The 18,838-nt window shown below is 43.7% G+C and overlaps 1 protein-coding gene across 1 annotated transcript in view; it reads left to right on the top strand.

Annotated features, from left to right (window-relative positions):
- LOC134352835 (serine/threonine-protein phosphatase 2A 65 kDa regulatory subunit A alpha isoform-like) overlaps positions 1–2,000 on the top strand; it is a 44,056-nt gene extending 42,056 nt beyond the window's left edge. The window contains exon 14 of the mRNA XM_063060329.1: positions 1,902–2,000. The gene's annotated coding sequence lies outside the window, so the exon portion shown is untranslated. The remainder of the gene's footprint in view (positions 1–1,901) is intronic.
- The last annotated feature ends 16,838 nt before the right edge of the window (positions 2,001–18,838 follow it).

Here is an 18,838-nt window from a genome sequence, read left to right as displayed (position 1 = left end):
ACATTGATGGGTCCTAAGGTGGGGCCCACATTTAATGGGGCCTCATGTGTCTGCACTGCATTGTCCCCACGTTGCTGAATGACGTGCTATAAGTTTTGACCGACCTTAATTTCCCTTTTAATCATTTTTAACATTAAAAGAAAGAGTGCCCGTTAGACAGTTATTGAAATGACTTTCAATGCCGACCTCATTATTCCAGTGACTTGAACAGCAGTGCCAGTGGATGCTGTGATTACCTGATGGTTTGGTTAGGCAGCCATTGCTTCTGTATATTAGTTAAAGTAATTTTTCAATAGCTGAGCTTCTCTTCCCGACCAGAATTACACAATATTGTATCATTCCAGTGCTCTAGTCACATTTGGGATGCCATTTCAATATTGCAAATCACGTAATTTAATGTCTGTTAGCTTTTTGAATGATTATAGAGATTGTGTTAGGCACATTTAACCTGTTACCGGTGGACGTCATTCTCCTAATTTGTATATTACATCGTTGTTTTGACTGCTTTCCCTAATAAAGTGGATTCAGGTAAACGCTGCTTCGTGTTGCACACCAGAGAGGTGCAGGATTTACCGCCTTGCGACTTTTGCGGAGCAGAAACACGTAAAAAGCATATCATGTGTTTCGTTTCCCTTTAATTTTTTCCTTCTGTTAAATTTCTTTTTGAGGTAGCTTTCTGTGCTGTTCAGCTAGTTTTAGAGAGCAAAGTCTTGCACACAAATCAGAGTTAGTCACTGAAGATTTAGTCAACGTGGAGAGACAAGTACACCAGGGGAACAGGCCCTTCACCTCTTTTCTCTGGCATCTTCTCTCTTCATCTCTTCCTAACAAAAGCCCCAAGCCCAACCTTAGTTTCCCTCACCAGAGAAACCTCCGCTTAATCATAAGACGATAAGATGGAGGAGCAGAAGTAGGCCCATCAGCCCATCGAGTCTGCTCTGCCATCCAATTCTTCCAGTCATCCCCATTCCCCTTGCCTCTTCATGATGCCCTGGCTAATCAAGAACCTATCTATCTCTGCCTTAAATACACCCAATGATTTGGCCTCCACAGCTGCTCGTGGCCCCTAGACCACCTCCCTCACCACTATTCAGACCCTTAAACAGTCCGTCCATGTGAGGCGATAGTTCACCAGCAGGTCTGCTTGGGTCACCTGCTGTAACTTGGTGCAGCCTCCTCTACATTGGTGAGATTCAGCGTAGATTGGGGTATCATATATTTGAGCACATTCACTCTATCTGCCACAAAAGGCAGGCTCTCCCAGTGGCTATCCATTTCAATTCAACTTCCTATTCCCATTTTGGCGTGCTGATTGTCTCCTCTACTGCTTGAAGAGGCCACACTCAGACTGATGGAGCAACATCTCATATTCGATCTGGGTAGCCTCCAGCCTAATGGCACAAACACCGAGTTTTCCAACTTCCAGTAATCTTTCCCCACTCCCTCCTTCTCTCTGTTTCCAGCCCTCATGCGGGCTCCCCTCTTACCCTTCTCTTCACTTCCTCTGGTTCCCCCCTCCTCCTTCCCTTTCTTCCATGGTCTCTATCAGATTCCCTCTTCTCCAGCCCTTTACTTTTTCCACCTATCACCTCCCAGCCTCTCACACCCCCCTCCCGCTTCCCCCTCACCTGGTCTCGCCTATCACCTTCCAGCTTGTAGTCCTTCCTCTCCCAGCACCACTTTATTCCAGCTTCTGTCCCCTTCCTTTCCAGTCTGTCCTGATGAGGGGTCTGTTATTCCTCTCCAGAGATGGTGCTTGACCTGTCAAGCTCCTGTGTTAGTGTGACCTGTGCTGTTGCAACAAGAAAGATTCCAGTTTCAAGGTGACTCAAGTTAAGAGCAGTGGGGTAATCAGGTTGTTCTCACTGAATCCTGGTCTTCATTGGTGTGTTTTCTTGCAGGGAGTGCTGTTGGAGAGAAGTGGAAACACACTAAATAAGGAGAAATATGTGACCCAGCATGGAGCAGTTTGCAGGGGAGCCGGCTGGATTCGAACTGGGGACCTTTCGTCCCCAAGTCCGACTCTGATGTCACGACACCACCAGTCGGGTCACAGGAGTATAGATGGGGAAATGCAAGCAGACTGTTTCCACTGAGGTTGGGTGGGACTACAACTAGAGGTCATATGTTAAGAGTGAAAGGTGAAAACCTTAAAGGGGAACATGAGGGGAAACTCAGAGGGTCATGAGAGTGTGGAATGAGCTGCAAATGCAAGTGGTGCATGCAGACATCCCACCCTGCAAAAACTCATTTCAGGGAGGTAGCACCATCAATTTGCGAGAGACTCCTGGAACTTCCGGGAGAGGGGGGATGTCTGTGTGTGTGAGCTCAATTTCAACATTTAAGAGAAGTTGGGATGGGTACCTGGATGGCAGTGATGTGGAGGGCTATGGACCCAGTGCAGGTTGATGGGAGTAGGCAGCTTAAATGGCTTTCTATGGAATAGATCAGCCTGGGGCCTGTTCCTGTGTTGTATGACCTATGGAAGGCTATCTTAAGCATGAAAAAACAATTCCAAGAGAAGCTAGAGATAGAATCGGATGCACCTTAGCTTTGGCAGAGTTTGCATGCTATTACTTCCTACAAGGTGAAACCTAACATCATAAATGGCTGAATTAAGATCAATGCCTTTTATGTACACTTTGAAAGGCAGAATAAAATTATACATGTGTAATTCCCTGCAGCATCTTATATCTGTCTCAGAGGCCGACATCTGAACAGCTTTCAAGAGGGTTGAACCCTGACAAAGCTTCATGCCCAATGGTGCACCTGACAAGGCACTGAAAACCTGTGCCACCCAATCAACCAGTTCTATAGGGAATGAATCTCATTGGCACTGAAAACCCGTGCCACCCAACCAACCAGTTCTATAGGGAATGAATCTCATTGGCACTGAAAACCCGTGCCACCCAACCAACCAGTTCTTCATGGAATGAATCTCATTGGCACTGAAAACCCGTGCCACCCAACCAACCAGTTCTATAGGGAATGTATCTCATTGGCACTGAAAACCTGTGCCACCCAACCAACCAGTTCTATAGGGAATGAATCTCATTGGCACTGAAAACCTGTGCCACCCAACCAACCAGTTCTATAGGGAATGAATCTCATTGGCACTGAAAACCTGTGCCACCCAACCAACCAGTTCTATAGGGAATGAATCTCATTGGCACTGAAAACCTGTGCCACCCAACCAACCAGTTCTATAGGGAATGAATCTCATTGGCACTGAAAACCTGTGCCACCCAACCAACCAGTTCTATAGGGAATGAATCTCATTGGCACTGAAAACCTGTGCCACCCAACCAACCAGTTCTATAGGGAATGAATCTCATTGGCACTGAAAACCTGTGCCACCCAACCAACCAGTTCTATAGGGAATGAATCTCATTGGCACTGAAAACCTGTGCCACCCAACCACCAGTTCTGAATGAATCTCATTGGCACTGTGCCACCCAACCAACCAGTTCTATAGGGAATGAATCTCATTGGCACTGAAAACCTGTGCCACCCAACCAACCAGTTCTATAGGGAATGAATCTCATTGGCACTGAAAACCTGTGCCACCCAACCAACCAGTTCTATAGGGAATGAATCTCATTGCACTGAAAATCTCTATAGGGAATGAATCTCATTGGCACTGAAAACCTGTGCCACCCAACCAACCAGTTCTATAGGGAATGAATCTCATTGGCACTGAAAACCTGTGCCACCCAACCAACCAGTTCTATAGGGAATGAATCATTGGCACTGAATGTGGCACTGAAAACCTGTGCCACCCAACCAACCAGTTCTATAGGGAATGAATCTCATTGGCACTGAAAACCTGTGCCACCCAACCAACCAGTTCTATAGGGAATGAATCTCATTGGCACTGAAAACCTGTGCCACCCAACCAACCAGTTCTATAGGGAATGAATCTCATTGGCACTGAAAACCTGTGCCACCCAACCAACCAGTTCTATAGGGAATGAATCTCATTGGCACTGAAAACCTGTGCCACCCAACCAACCAGTTCTATAGGGAATGAATCTCATTGGCACTGAAAACCTGTGCCACCCAATCAACCAGTTCTATAGGGAATGAATCTCATTGGCACTGAAAACCTGTGCCACCCAACCAACCAGTTCTATAGGGAATGAATCTCATTGGCACTGCACTCACCCTTGCACCAGCTGCTCAACAACAATGCCTACGTCAGCCTCCTGTTTATTGATTATAACTCAGTGGTCAACATCATCATTCCTTCATTACTGATCAACAAGCTTCAAAACCTGAGCTCCTGTACCTCCCTCTGCAACTAGATCATCGACTTCCTGATCGGGAGATCAAAAATAACATCTCCTCCTCCAAGACAATCATCAGAGACTTATTGTAACTTAGTTATTTTGTTTTCTGTATTGCAGCCACAAACAACAAATTTCACAACATATGCCAGTGATAATAAACTTGATTCTGATTTTATAATGAAGGTCCACGAACAATGCATGATTATGCATTTTAAGCACTATTTATTTTGAAATTTGTAGCAATTTACTGTCTTTGGGCTGTACGTTTGCAACTTTGCACCTTACAATTGCTGCAAAGCAGCTAATTTCCTGTCATATGAGACAGTATTAATAGACCTGGTTCTGGTGTCACTGGAGACTTTGCTCCAGGAGGTCACCATGCCCTTAACAATAAGTAATGCAGAACTGGTGAGTAAGGCGAACAGATTATAATTACAAATGAGGCTAGTATGTGGATCCAGACAACACCAAGGAAACTCCAGTCCTTGTATCTATTCAAGAGACTGCAGAATGGATGAGCAAAACTACCATATTACAATGGTAGAAAGAATACATTTTCCAAAATCCCACCTCTTTCTTCTTGAGGTTCCCCTCAACTGGAAGGAAGTAAACGTAACTGCACTCTTTGACAAAGTTGGGAGAAGAGAATTGCAGAGAAAAAACTTCAAGTCTATCATTGAGTGAGTGGCAACAGCACATTTAAAAAAGTAGGACTGATCAGAATTGGCGTGTAACTTGTTCAAGTTTGCTGAGAATTGATGAGGAAGACAGCTATGCTGCTCATTAGATTTTCAGAAGACCTCGAATAAGGTGCCACAGAAGAAATCATAAAGCACATGGGAATGAAGGAAATATTCTTGTGTGGGTTGAGGATCAGTTAATAAACAGAAAATAATGACTCGGAATAAATAGGTCACTTTGAGATTCGGAGGTTGTTGACTAGTGTTGCAGGAGTTGATATAGTGTTGCAGGAGTTGATATTCTAATATTCAGTCAATATCAATGATCTTGTTGAGAGGGTTTACAATAATATACAGTATCCATGTTTGCTAATGATACCAAGTTGGGGTCTGTATGACTTGTAATGATGATACAGAGATGTTTTAAATGGATGTACACACAAAATGCTGGAGGAACTCAGCAGATCTATGGGAATAAATAAACAGCCGACATTTTGGGCCACGACCCTTTATCAGAGCTGGAGAGGAAGGGAAAGATGCCAGAATATGAAGGGAAGGATAAGGGAAGGAAGACAAGTTGGAAGGTGATAGGTGTAGACAGGTGGGTGGGGGAGGGGGGAGGGAGAGATGAAGTAACAAGCTTAGAGATGACAGGTGGAAAAGGTAAAGGACTGGAGAGTGGACCATGGGAGACAGGGAAGGAGGAAGGGCACCAGAGGGAGGTGATAAGCAGGGAAGAGAGGTAGTAAGAGGCCAGAGTGGGGAATGGAAGGGGTAAAATTACCAGAAGTAATTCAACTAAGAGAAATCATTGTTTCATGCCATCAGGTTAAAGACTACTTAGTTGGAATACGAGGTGTTGCAGTGTGGGATACGGGAAAATTGAGGTTGGTGGCAGTGGATGGGAGATCTCCAGAGTCGATGAGGTTGCTGGTGGTGTCAGAGACAATATCCTGATGGTCTGAAGTGAGGTCCTTTTCAAGGGGTCAGTAAGAGGAGGTGTCCAGAGAATTGACACCTGGTCACAAGATTCACAAAGCTGAATGGTTGGGTAGGCCCATTGTTTCTGCCTCCTCTTGCATCCACATACCACAACTCCATTTTATCCCTCTTGTTTCAGTTGCGTCCCACCTACATCTGCAAGTCACCTTCCAGCTTCTTACATCATTCCCCCCTCCCCCATCCACTTGGCTTCACCTTACACCTTCAAGATCGGTCTCCTTCTCCTCTCCCTACACTTTTATTCTGGCATCTTCCCGCTTCCTTACCAGTCCTGATGGAATGTCCCAGCCTGAAGCATCAACAGTTTATTCATTGTTGTAGCGTGGACGAAATCACCAGAGAGACAGAGTCACTGGTAGGTACAAAGCAGCCTCTTTATTCGACACAAGCTACAGCAGGCATCTTACGGACGGAGACGCTTTCTGCAGAAAGGTCAGCTAGCCCAATGCGGGCTCAATATTTATATGCTAAACACAAAGGCAATCGCTACTTAAAAAGTTATAGACAATGCTTCCTTTTGAGGCTACATACAAAATATCACACAACCCTTTCCTTCCGACGCCAACCTGTCTGGGTTGGTATCCACAACCTTCAGGAATGTAAGTTAAGTTTACGATACATTTATTTGGCATTTCCCATGCTAAGATAGAAGATAATTAATATTTATAATGTATAGATAATACTGACTTCAAAACTACAGCATCAGGTCAAACTACGGCGCCAGAAGCATAGGAAGTGCATTGTCAAGTCGAAGTCTGGTGGCCAAAGTCATTTAAGTGTAAACAAATCATTATCCAAAATAAATTCACTCTAACATTCATTTGCATAGATGATGCCTGACCTGCTGAGTTCCTCCAGCGTTTTGTGTGTGTTGTCCTGGATTTCCAGCATCTGCAGTATCTTTTGTGTTTGAAATGGATTCATGCAGGTTATGTGAATCTGCAAGGTCACAGCTGATAGAGTGTAATGTGGAAAAGTGCAAGAGGAAATTTGGTTGGGAAAATAGAAAAGTAGAGTAGTTAAATGATGAGAGACTGTAAGGAGTTGGTGCTCAGAGTGACCTGGGTACCAGTGTACGTGAATCACTGATGCCAAAATACAGCAAACAGTTAGAAAGACAAATGGTTTGCTCGTCTTTATTGAACGAAGAAGGAGTACAAGAATAATAACATTCAAGTGCATTTATATAAATATCTGGTAAGATTGTGCCTGGAATATTGTAAAGAGATCTGGTCTCTCGAGCTAATAAAGGATATGAAAACAAACGAGACTGTGGATTCTGGGATCTGCCAGCAAAAACAAAACTCTGAAAGAACTTAGCTCATCAATTAGTATCTGCAGAGAAAGAATAAATGTTGATGTTCCAGGCTGAGACCTTGCACCAGGAGTGGACTGGGTGTGAATAAATGATATACTGTACAGTGGATTCTGGTCAGTTATTCTATCAGTTAATCCAGACAGCCACTTATTTGGGACAACTCTAAATGAACATAAACTAATCAAAAAAAAAGCCAGAATTTCCTCACGTATTTGGGACACTATGTCTCTTAACTGGGACGGCAGAGTATTGCCAAACAGTTTCGAACTAGCGTCAGTTGTGTGCACTTGTGTGCCATTAAATACTCCACCGTGCTTAGAGTGAACAGTTTTTAAATATCATCAGCTTGTGTTCAAAAAAGCAGTGGTTTATGTCAGGGATAGGTAGCGAGAAATAAGCAGTAAGACAATTCAGAACTGTTTTTCTCACTGCAGTTTCAAGCAGTCAGGCTTGGAGATGCAAGAAATGGCTGGGAATGAAAGTGAAACAATTTCACTGCTTCAACAAATTAGAAACCACAAAGAAAGTTAAGATATTGACAATCATCTTGAATATTACAATGAAAATGAGCATTTGGAGAATGCAACAGTTTCTAACTAGCATCAGTTGTGTGCATGTGTCTGGCCATGAGACACTACAGCATGCTTAGAGCAAATAGTTTTTAAATAGCATCAATTGCGTATGCTTGTGCTGTGGTATTCATTTGAGCCTACTGATGCCAAATGACAAAGCAACAATTTTTGACACTACTTCAACACTGATTTTGTTCATTTACAGTCAATCAAAAAGAACAGAGCAGCGTACACTGTATCAACTCTGCTGTCGAGAACTATTAGGTGTTATCATAGTCCTACAGTTATATTGGTAATATTCTAATTTGTTCTGTATTTATTTAAATACATAATTTGTTGCTCAGTTGAACATAGTTTGCCCTTTTAAAACTATTTTCATGAAAATTTGGCTAATTGTGGCAGCCACTTAATTGGGCCAAAATGCACTGATCCTGGTGTGTCCCCATTAACTGGAATCCACCATTCTGATAAATGGATGAAGGGTTAGTGAGGTAGAAGATCAGCCATGATTGCACTGACTGGTAGGACATACATGAATAGGCAAAGTGACCTACTTCTGCTTCGATTTTTTTAATGATCTCAAAAGCACGGTCAAGATCAATGAGCCTACCTTCAAAAGTCATATTCCATTAACTGCACCAACAGCCTAATTGACTATTAAATCACCAGTTTTGCATCAGACTATAAATCAGGCCTCATATGTAACATTAGAGTACATCACCTGTTCTATCCATGCACCAACAATTAACCCCCAAATCCAAATCTCACAGGTTACACAAACTGCTCGTTTCAACCAAGATAGCCATGTCAACCAGGTGACACTTACCGACAAATTGTATTGCCCCTTGCAGAACAGGATGGTGCACGGTCAGAAGCACTGGGTGCTTACTAAATGGGATAGGTGGACCACCACAGAATGAAAGTATCATGACTGCATTTAGTATGCTGGGCACTGACCTACATGATTCACTGCCAATGGTCACGTCAACTGGATCTTGAGGAAATGCTATGACCTTCTAAAATATACCAGTGTTGCCTGCAAATTATGTGCATGCAGTAATTGTGCCCTGTACCCTAGTTAAGCTTGCAACTCCAGTGAAATTACTGCACATTCTCAGTAAATTTGAACAGTCTTAATACCTCTTACACAACAGAGGACAACTAACTGTGAGTTATTAAAAACAGCTCCAATCTGAGAGAAGCCAAACGCTAAAGATTTGTCACCACATTAAAAGGCAATGCTATTCTTTCCCTATTGTTGTAATTGTAGCAGGTGATTTATTTCAGTGAGGACTTTGTGTAAGGCAACCTGCACCTCAACTAGGTATCTTACTGAAGTTCAGAGAGGAGAATGTTCCATAAAGATTCTGTGCATAAACAAACTTCTGCAATGAGCCTTTCTCCACTTCCCCTCATGTCAGGATCAGTGGCTGTCCCAGCTCTGCTTGGTCCCTGTTATTAGTCACAGAATTGTACAACATAGGGACTTTGTACATTTGACCCATTGTGTCCGTTCTATCAAAGAGCTCATTGACACTAATCTGATTTCCTGTTATAATAATCAATTAACCTAGTAACTCACACATCTTTTGAGTGTGCCTCAGTAGCTGCACAGCAAATTCCTAATGGGAATGGATGCATCTGGTGGGATCTCAGAGCGAATGTGTAGACTCCACAGACAACACTAGAGATCAGGAAGGAAGCTAATGTTTGTATCAGACCTCCAAGGTAATCAGTTTCTCTCTCTTTGATCCAATACCATTCCCTACTACCATAACACACATCAAAGTTGCTGGTGAATGCAGCAGGCCAGGCAGCATCTCTGGGCAGAGGTACAGTCGATGTTTCGGGCTGAGACCCTTCGTCAGGATGAACTGAAAGAAGAGCTAGTAAGAGATTTGAAAGTGGGACGGGGAGGGGGAGGGGGACGGGGAGATCCAGAGTGATCGGAGAAGACAGGAGGGGGAGGGATAGAGTCAAGAGCTGGACAGGTGATTGGCAAAAGGGATATGAGAGGATCAACTGTCCAGCTCTTGGCTCCATCCCTCCCCTTCCTGCCTTCTCCTATCATTTTGGATCTCCCCCTCCCCCTCCCACTTTCAAATCTCTTACTAGCTCTTCTATCAGTTCATCCTGACGAAGGGCCTCGGCCCGATACGTAGACTGTACCTCTTCCTAGAGATGCTGCCTGGCCTGCTGCGTTCACCAGCAACTTTGATGTGTGTTGCTTGAATTTCCAGCATCTGCAGAATTCCTCGCGTTTGCGCTACTACCATAATACCATTCTCCTCCCTTCCAACCCACCATTACAGCCTTCGCCACAATTTGTCTACTTTGACTCTCCTTCATTATCTTTAAAATTCTGTAAGAAAACCTCAGACAAAATATTAATTTGCATACAAGAAATATTTTGCTGCTAATCATTTCCCCACCATACTGTATATAAATAGCGCACATCCCGCACACTGATTAGGTCTGAGCATTGAACCAAACTTGAATGAGTAAGACATGCCCACTTCGCCTGTTTGACTGAAAGTGAAAAAATGGAGCGGAGCCTCATGTAGTTTTCAGGTATCTGCAACAGGTAGACAGATACTATTTCAGAACAGATATTGCCAACCTCGGGAAGGCGCCGAACAGCAAGGACATTCGTAGTCTAACCACGTCAACAACATTTTCCTGAGTTACCGCCTTTAAAAGCCCTTGCAACGATCAATGCACACCGAAACCAGGACTGACCCTGTCCCTCAAGATGAAAGGGGGCGAACTACTTTTCTTATCCTTACTATGTAATATTATTGCTATTAAATTTATATATTCGACACGTCTCAATAGCATTTTCGAGATTAATCATGGAACATTAAAGCGTGGACACGAGCGGATTTCCAAATATATTACCAGTTTTTGAGGGTCTTGGATTAGGTTCCGGGCCAATGTAATGACGTTAGATCATCAGAACTCAGGCGTCCCCGCAGCATTAGGGCGAGTCTGGGAGATGTTAATGTCGTGGACGCAATATATTAGCGTAAAAATGGGATGCAATGGTGTGGGAAGCGGTGGAGTCCAATGACATAGTAGTGGTTACGAATACGAAGGATGACAAGTTGGGGTACCGATGGTTAATGACCCTACCAAATTGAACAGAAATACGAATGCGATGTGAAACAGGGTCAAAGACGCTTGGAGAGGGGAGGTGAGCAGGATGAAAGGATTCCCTTATATTTGCCACATTATCTTTCCTCTAGTTTGTCAGTGACCTCTCTCTGCATTATCTCGTACTGATTGGTAAGCTCTTGGTTCTTCTCCAGCAAGGCTTTGCCGAGCTTAGCCGCCAGGATGAGATCGTTATCCGTTTGCCGAAGCTGAGAGAGCAGGTCCTCGATGCCGGGGCTACCGGCTGCTACTTCCTCGCTGTAACTCTCCTGGCGGCTGGTCGCCAGCACAGGGAAGCGTTCGTCGAACAGCAGGTTGGCACTGCCGTCGCCCTCAAGCCCTGGAGGTGTTGGGAGTGGAGAAATGGGCGGCAGTCTCGGCTGATTGCTGGCCTGATGGTGTTCGGCCTGCTGAACGCCAAACGAGTGGTGGGGCTCGTCACCCTGCCGAAACTCCTGCAGCCATAAAGCCGCCATAGTTCCAGCTGCGCTGGGCAGATTATAATGGGCTCCGATCCCGGCTCAGCTCACAGATTGCACCGAATCCCATGGACCTTTCTCCCGTGCCCTGGCCGGGGATCAGGATGGCGTGACCCAGTTCCCCCGCTCGCAGCACTCGGTGTCCCGTGTGGTGATATCCCGTGTCAGAACGTGATTGGACAGTGTTCGGAGAAATCATCGAGAAACTTGTATGGTAAACGTGGTTGCAGTTGCTGCAGTAAATAAAAGTTCCAGTTCTATTACACTGAAACGAAAGGGTGGGCTGGGGAGTTGGCAGCTGATACCGGCGAGGAGACCAGGGCGTGGTGGCTGAGGCTGGAACTGGAGTTGGCTCGACGGGAAGCTGGCTGTGTTTTGCTTGATGCGTGAATGTGGTTTGGAACCTGTTGAGGGAAAGAGAGTGGGGAAGGAACGGAAATTGCTGGGAGGGGGTCGTGTGGGTCCGGTAATGGCGGACAAGATAAGAGGTGGGGTTGAGGGAAAGAAAGTGGAGAAGGAGAGGGATAGGGACTTGGGATCAGAGGTGGGTAGCTGGGGAGAGGTGGATTATTGTGAAGGGAGAAATAAAGGGAATGAGGAGGTAGTGAGGGGTCGGATGAATAAAAACCAAGACAAAGGGAATAAAAGAATAAGAAATGATAGCGGTGAAAGCTCTGAAAGTGAGGAAGATGAACAAGCTCAGAGAGGAGGTGTTGTCATAATTAGGTTTAATGAGAAGGCTCAGGGACATATGAAGAAAATTAACCCGTTTGTGCTAACAACAACTCTGACAAATAAGATAGGGGAAATAGTATTTGCAGAAGTCCTTAATGATGGCAACTTATTGGTAAGATGTGGGAATGAGGAACAACTTGAGAAAGCACTCAAGCTAAAAGAGATGGGGAAATGCAAGGTGGAATACACTGGGAGGGTGGGAGCACAAAATAGTGGTTGTAAAGGAGTGATCATGGGGATACCAATGTGTATAAATATGGAGGAGATAAAGAGGAATATCAAAGGAGGGAAAGTAATGAATGTTCAAAGACTGAAAACAACAAAGGAGGGAGTGAAAAAGGAAAGTGAATCTGTATTGATTGAATTGGAAGAAGAAAGAGTGCCAAGGAAGGTGTTCCTGGGTTTCATGAGCTACCCAGTAAGGGTGTATGTGCCAAAGCCACTGAGGTGCTATAATTGTCAAAGGTTTGGACACGTGGCTAAAAACTGTAAAAGGCAGAGGAGATGTGCTAGATGTGGGGGTGATCATGAATATGGAAAGTACAGAACAGGAGTGCAACCAAAATGCTGCAATTGTGGAGGAGCTCATAATGTTGCATATAGTGGGTGTGAGGTTGTCAGACGGGAGACTAAAATTCAAGAAATAAGAGTGAAAAGAAAGATCACTTATGCAGAAGCTGTAAGAATGTCAGGAGAATAGAATAATGCTCCGAATGAACAGGGAGCAATAGGGATACGAGAGATGCAACAAAGAACAAATGACAGGATTTATGTAGACAAAAAGGCTCTAGTAACATTCATTGCAGGAGTAATTAATAGTACGGCTGAGGTAAAGTCAAAAAGTGACAAAATTCAGCTGGTGGTAAAAGCAGCAGTAAACCATTTAGGGTTAGTAGGACTGGCATGGGAGGAAGTGAGGGAGAACCTCAGTAATCAGTCAAGCCAGGAAGTGTCATGTGTTGGTTAATACTAATTATGGTGATTCTTTTACAATGGGATGCAAGGAGCTTACTGGCCAATAGCCAGGAATTCAAGCACTTTATTAAAGAAATGGTTGTAAAACCGGATGTAGTGTGTATTCAGGAAACTTGGTTGAAACCAACTTTAGACTTTGTGGTATATGGGTATACAATGATAAGGAAAGATAGAAATCTAGGGGGAGGAGGGGGCTGTGCTATGTTAATCAAGCAAAGTATACCATATAGGGTACTGGAAAAAGGAGATGATCAGGAATACATGGTGGTGGAAGTGTGGGAAGAGGGGAGGGAGTGGTTATAATTAACTACTACAATCCATGTAAAAGGTTGGATTTGGACAGCCTATTAAAGATACAAGGACAAAACAGACATAAAGTAGTGTGGTGTGCAGCTTTCAATGCTCAAAGCACAATATGGGGGGATCAGATTACAGATCCAAATGGAAAGGTAATTGAAGATTTGATGGAAGAAAGGGATTTGCTGTGTATGAATGATGGTAGAGGCACAAGGATAGACATAACAACAGGAACTGAGTCAGTGTTAGATATTACATTCGTGTCTAATACCTTGGCTGGCATTAGTAACTGGGGAGTTTGGACTGCTTCAACAGTAGACAGTGATCACTACCCAGTTTTTTTTTTAAATTTTATTTTTAGATCACGACCCAGTTTTATGTTCAGTGGGTGAAAGAGTTGAAGTAAGACCAGGTGGCGGAACCCCAAAGTGGGTGTTTGGAAAAGCAGATTGGGGTAAGTTCCAGAAGTTGAGTGAAGAAGGGTTGACAAAGATTGATATTTCTGGAAATGTAGATAAATTAAACAGTCAGGTGACTTCAGCAATTATCATGGCAGCAGAAGGATCTATACCTAGGAGTAAAAATAGGATGAATAGGAAACTGGTACCATGGTGGACAGAGGAATGTTGTCAGGCTGTAAAAAACAGAAATAGAGCATTCAGGCTAGTTAAAAGAACCCATAATATGCAGCATTTGGTTCAATATAAGAAAGCACAGGCAGTGGTGAGAAGAACTATACGTCAAGCTAAAAGGGCAAGTTGGAGGAGTTTTTGCGACAAGATAGGAAGAACAACACCTGTGGGAGAGATATGGGGAGTGATTAAGAGGATGGGAGGAGATAGAAGGGAATGGGAATATCCAGTAATGATATCTGAGGAGGAAACTGCAGTCTCCAGTAGGGATAAGGCTGAGATCATGGCCAAGTCATTTGTACTGATACACAGTTCAGAAAATTTGTCTTAAGAAGGGAGAAGGAGAAGGGAAAGAATAATGAGTTAACACCCAGGTGTGTTAAACAGGAGGGAAGGGACAGATGATATAATTGATGATCCATTTACATTAGCAGAAATGGTGAGAGCAATAAAGAGATTGGGACCAGTCTCCCCAGGGAAAGATCTGATATGCTCTGTGATGCTAAAAAATCTAGGAGAAGGAGCGCTCTTGAAGTTGCTGCATTTTTATAACAGAGTGTGGGAGGAGGGAAGATTACCAAGTGCATGGAAAGAAGCAGTAGTAATTCCAATAAGGAAGCCTGCAAGGATCCGTCAAAACCCACGAGCTACAGACCAATTGCATTAACATCAAGTATATGTAAGATAATGGAAAGGATGATAACAGAAAGCTTATCATATGAGCTTGAGAAAAGGGGAATGCTGGCAAGTTATCAGAGTGGTTTTAGAAAGGGAAGGAATTCCATGGACTCAGTGATTATGTTAGAGACTGAAATAAGGAAGGCCCAGGCAAATAGAGAGTCAGTAGTGGCAGTGTTCTTTGACATTGAAAAAGCCTATGATATGATGTGGAAGGAAGGATTATTAATTAAACTGCACAAGATGGGGGTTGGTGGGAGAGTTTTTAATTGGATTAAAGATTTTTTGTTTGGTAGAAAAATTCAAGTTCGGATTGGATCAGAATTATCAAAACAGTACATAGTGGAAAATGGCACACCTCAAGGTAGTGTGATTAGCCCGTAACTTTTCATCATTATGATCAATGATGTCTTCACAAAGGTACCAGTGGATATAGGTAGGTCACTGTTTGCGGATGATGGGGCCTTGTGGAAAAGAGGCAGGAACATGGACCATATAATCAGGAAACTACAAGAAGCAATTGATGAAGTGGTGGAGTGGGGTTATGATTGGGGATGTAGATTTTCAGTAGATAAAACTCAAACTGTATTTTTTACCAGGAAAAAGGCTGAGGTAGGGAAGAAGTTAAGGATGTATGGGGTTGAATTAGAAAGGGTTGTATCATTTAAATTTCTGGGAGTGATATTTGATTCACGATTAACATGGGCAGACCATATCAGGAAAGTTGAGGATAAATGTAAAAAAGTAATAAATGTGATGAGATGTTTGACTGGTAGGGAATGGGGAGCAAGTTGTTCAGCTTTGAAGAGAATGTATGTGGTTTTAGTGAGATCTGTGTTAGACTATGGAAATATAGCATATGGATCAGCAGCTAGGTCTCTTATAAGGAAACTGGATGTGATTCAGGCTCAGGCCTTGAGAGTGTGCAGTGGGGCTTTTAAAACGTCACCAGTGTCAGCCCTACAGGTAGAAATGGGAATAATGCCTTTGGAGCTAAGAAGGATGCAACTGATGACAAACTACTGGGCTAACTTGCAGGGGCACAATGATTCTCACCCTGCTGAAGGAGTGTTGCAGGAGTGCTGTGAAAATGGGAGGTTTCAGAGGGATACCTTTAGTCGGGTAGGGAATGATATCGCGAAAGAATGTGGAGTATTTGATCTGAGGAGAAGTCCTTCAGTAGTTTATCCGGTAGTAGCTCCATGGAAGCTTGTATGGCCTGACATAGACTGGCATTTGTTAGAGGTAAAATGGAAAGAAAGATATAAAACAGATTTGGTAAATGCATTTAACTGTCATGTGATGGAAAAGTATAGTGATTATACTCACATTTATACGGATGGTGCGAAGGAACCTGAAACAGGAGTGACAGGGTTTGGGGTGGTAATACCAGCAAAAGAAACTGGAATCAGCAGAAGAACATCTAATAAGTTAGGGGTGTTTACAGTGGAGATGCTGGCAGTGTTGGTTGCGTTGCAATGGGTGCAGAAAGCCAGACAAGCCAAAGCATTGATATGTTCAGATTCATCCTCAGTTCTAGCAAGTTTAAGGTCTTTTCACACAAACAGTCGGCAAGATGTACTTTATGAAGTCCTTCAGTGAGTTACAAGAATTGCAAATCAGGGAGGTCAGGTAAAATTTCTATGGGTTCCAGCACATGTAGGGGTGAAGGGGAATGAGAGGGTGGATGAGTTGGCAAAGAGGGCGTTAAAGAAAGAAAATGTGGAAATGCACATTAGTATCAGTAAAGCAGAGGTTAAGTGTGTAATCTGGGAAAAAGTCAATCGAATGTGGCAAGAAAGATGGGACAGGGAGGGGAAAGGGAGGCATTTATATCAAATACAAAAGAGTGTTGCAGGTACTAGGGTAGGTAATGGAAACAGAAGAGAGGAAATTGTGTGGACTAGGTTAAGGCTGGGGCATTGTGCATTAAACAAAACATTGAAAATGATAGGGAAACACCAGACAGGATTGTGTGAGGAATGTCAGGAAGAGGAGTCAGTAGAACATGTAGTTTTGTGTTGCAGGAAGTATGGGAGACAGAGAGAGATGATGAGAAATAAATTAAGGGAGTTGGGGATGCAGGAATTCACATTAAAAGGGTTGCTGGGCATGGGTGAGAGAGCACAAGTCTGGATATTATTAGCGTTTTTAAGGGGTACAGCGGTTTTTTATGGGATATGACGGATAAACAGGAATAGGGTACTAGGAAGGTCAAAGATGGGAGGGTACAATGTAGGTTTGTGTGTGTGTGTGTGTGTGTGTGTGTGTGTCTGCGTGTGCGTTTAGGTGAAGGGATTTAGAATATATGTCCAGTGCACATTCCGGAGCAGACGGTGGCGGTAATGCACCATTAAGCTGGACGCCGACCGTCGTAAAACAAGATACAGACAGACAGACACTTAAATAACTTTGGCCACCAGACTTCTACTTGACAATGCACTTCCTATGCTTCTGGCGCCGTAGTTTGACCTGATGCTGTAGTTTCGAAGACAGTATTGTCTATACATTATAAATATTAACTATTTTCTATCTTAGCATGGGAAATGCCAAATAAATGTATCATAGACTTAACTTACATTCCTGAAGGTTGTGGGTACCAACCCAGACAGGTTGGCGTCGGAAGGAAAGGGTGGTGTGATATTTTGTATGTAGCCTCAAAAGGAAGCATTGTCTATAACTTTTTAAGTAGCGATTGCCTTTGTGTTTAGCATATAAATATTGAGCCCGCATTGGGCTAGCAGACCTTTCTGCGGAAAGCGTCTCCGTCCGTAAGATGCCTGCTGTAGCTTGTGTCAAATAAAGAGGCTGCTTTCTACCTACCAGTGACTCTGTCTCTCTGGTGATTTCGTCCACGCTACAACAATGAATAAACTGTTGATGCTTCAGGCTGGGACATTCCATCAGGACTGGTAAGGAAGGGGGAAGATGCCAGAATAAAAGTGTGGGGAGAGGAGAAGGAGACCGAGCTTCAAGGTGATAGGTGAAGCCAAATGGATGGGGGCCGGGGGAATGATGTAAGAAGCTGGAAGGTGACTTGCAGATGTAGGTGGGACGCAACTGAAACAAGAGGGATAAAATGGAGTTGTGGTATGTGGATGCGAGAACAGGCAGAAACAATGGGCCTACCCAACCATTCAGCTTTGTGAATCTTGTGACCAGGTGTCAATTCTCTGGACACCTCCTCTTACTGACCCCTTGAAAAGGACCTCACTTGGGACCATCAGGATATTGTCTCTAACACCACCAGCAACCTCATCGACTCTGGAGATCTCCCATCCACTGCCACCAACCTCAATTTTCCCGTATCCCACACTGCAACACCTCGTATTCCAACTAAGTAGTCTTTAACCTGATGGCATGAACATTGATTTCTCTTACTTGAATTACTTCCGATAATTTTGCACCTTCCATTCCCCACTCTGGCCTCTTACTACCTCTCCTCCCTGTTTATCACCTCCCTCTGGTGCCCTTCCTCCTTCCCTGTCTCCCATGGTCCACTCTCCAGTCCTTTACCTTTTCCACCTGTCATCTCTAAGCTTGTTACTTCATCTCTCCCTCCCCCCTCCCCCACCCACCTGTCTACACCTATCACCTTCCAACTTGTCTTCCTTCCCTTACCCCTCCCTTCATATTCTGGCATCTTTCCCTTCCTCTCCAGCCCTGATAAAGGGTCTTGGCCCAAAACATCGGCTGTTTATTTATTCCCATAGATCTGCTGAGTTCCTCCAGCATTTTGTGTGTACATCCATTTAAAACTTCTCTGCATCATCATTACAAGCCATACAGACCCCAACTTGATATCATTATCAAACATGGATACTGTATATTATTGTAAACCCTCTCAACAAGATCATTGATATTGACTGAATATTAGAGCTCAACATCAACTCCTGCAACACTAGTCAACAACCTCCCAATCTCAAAGTGACCTATTTATTCCTAGTCATTATTTTCTGTTTATTAACTGATCCTCAACCCACACAAGAATATTTCCTTCATTCCCATGTGCTTTATGATTTCTTCTG

The sequence above is a fragment of the Mobula hypostoma genome, chromosome 10 (genome assembly GCF_963921235.1).
Source record: "Mobula hypostoma chromosome 10, sMobHyp1.1, whole genome shotgun sequence".
Taxonomy (NCBI): Eukaryota; Metazoa; Chordata; class Chondrichthyes; order Myliobatiformes; family Myliobatidae; genus Mobula; species Mobula hypostoma.
Note: the sequence above shows the minus strand (reverse complement) of the source record. Positions and strands in the feature narration are given on the sequence as shown.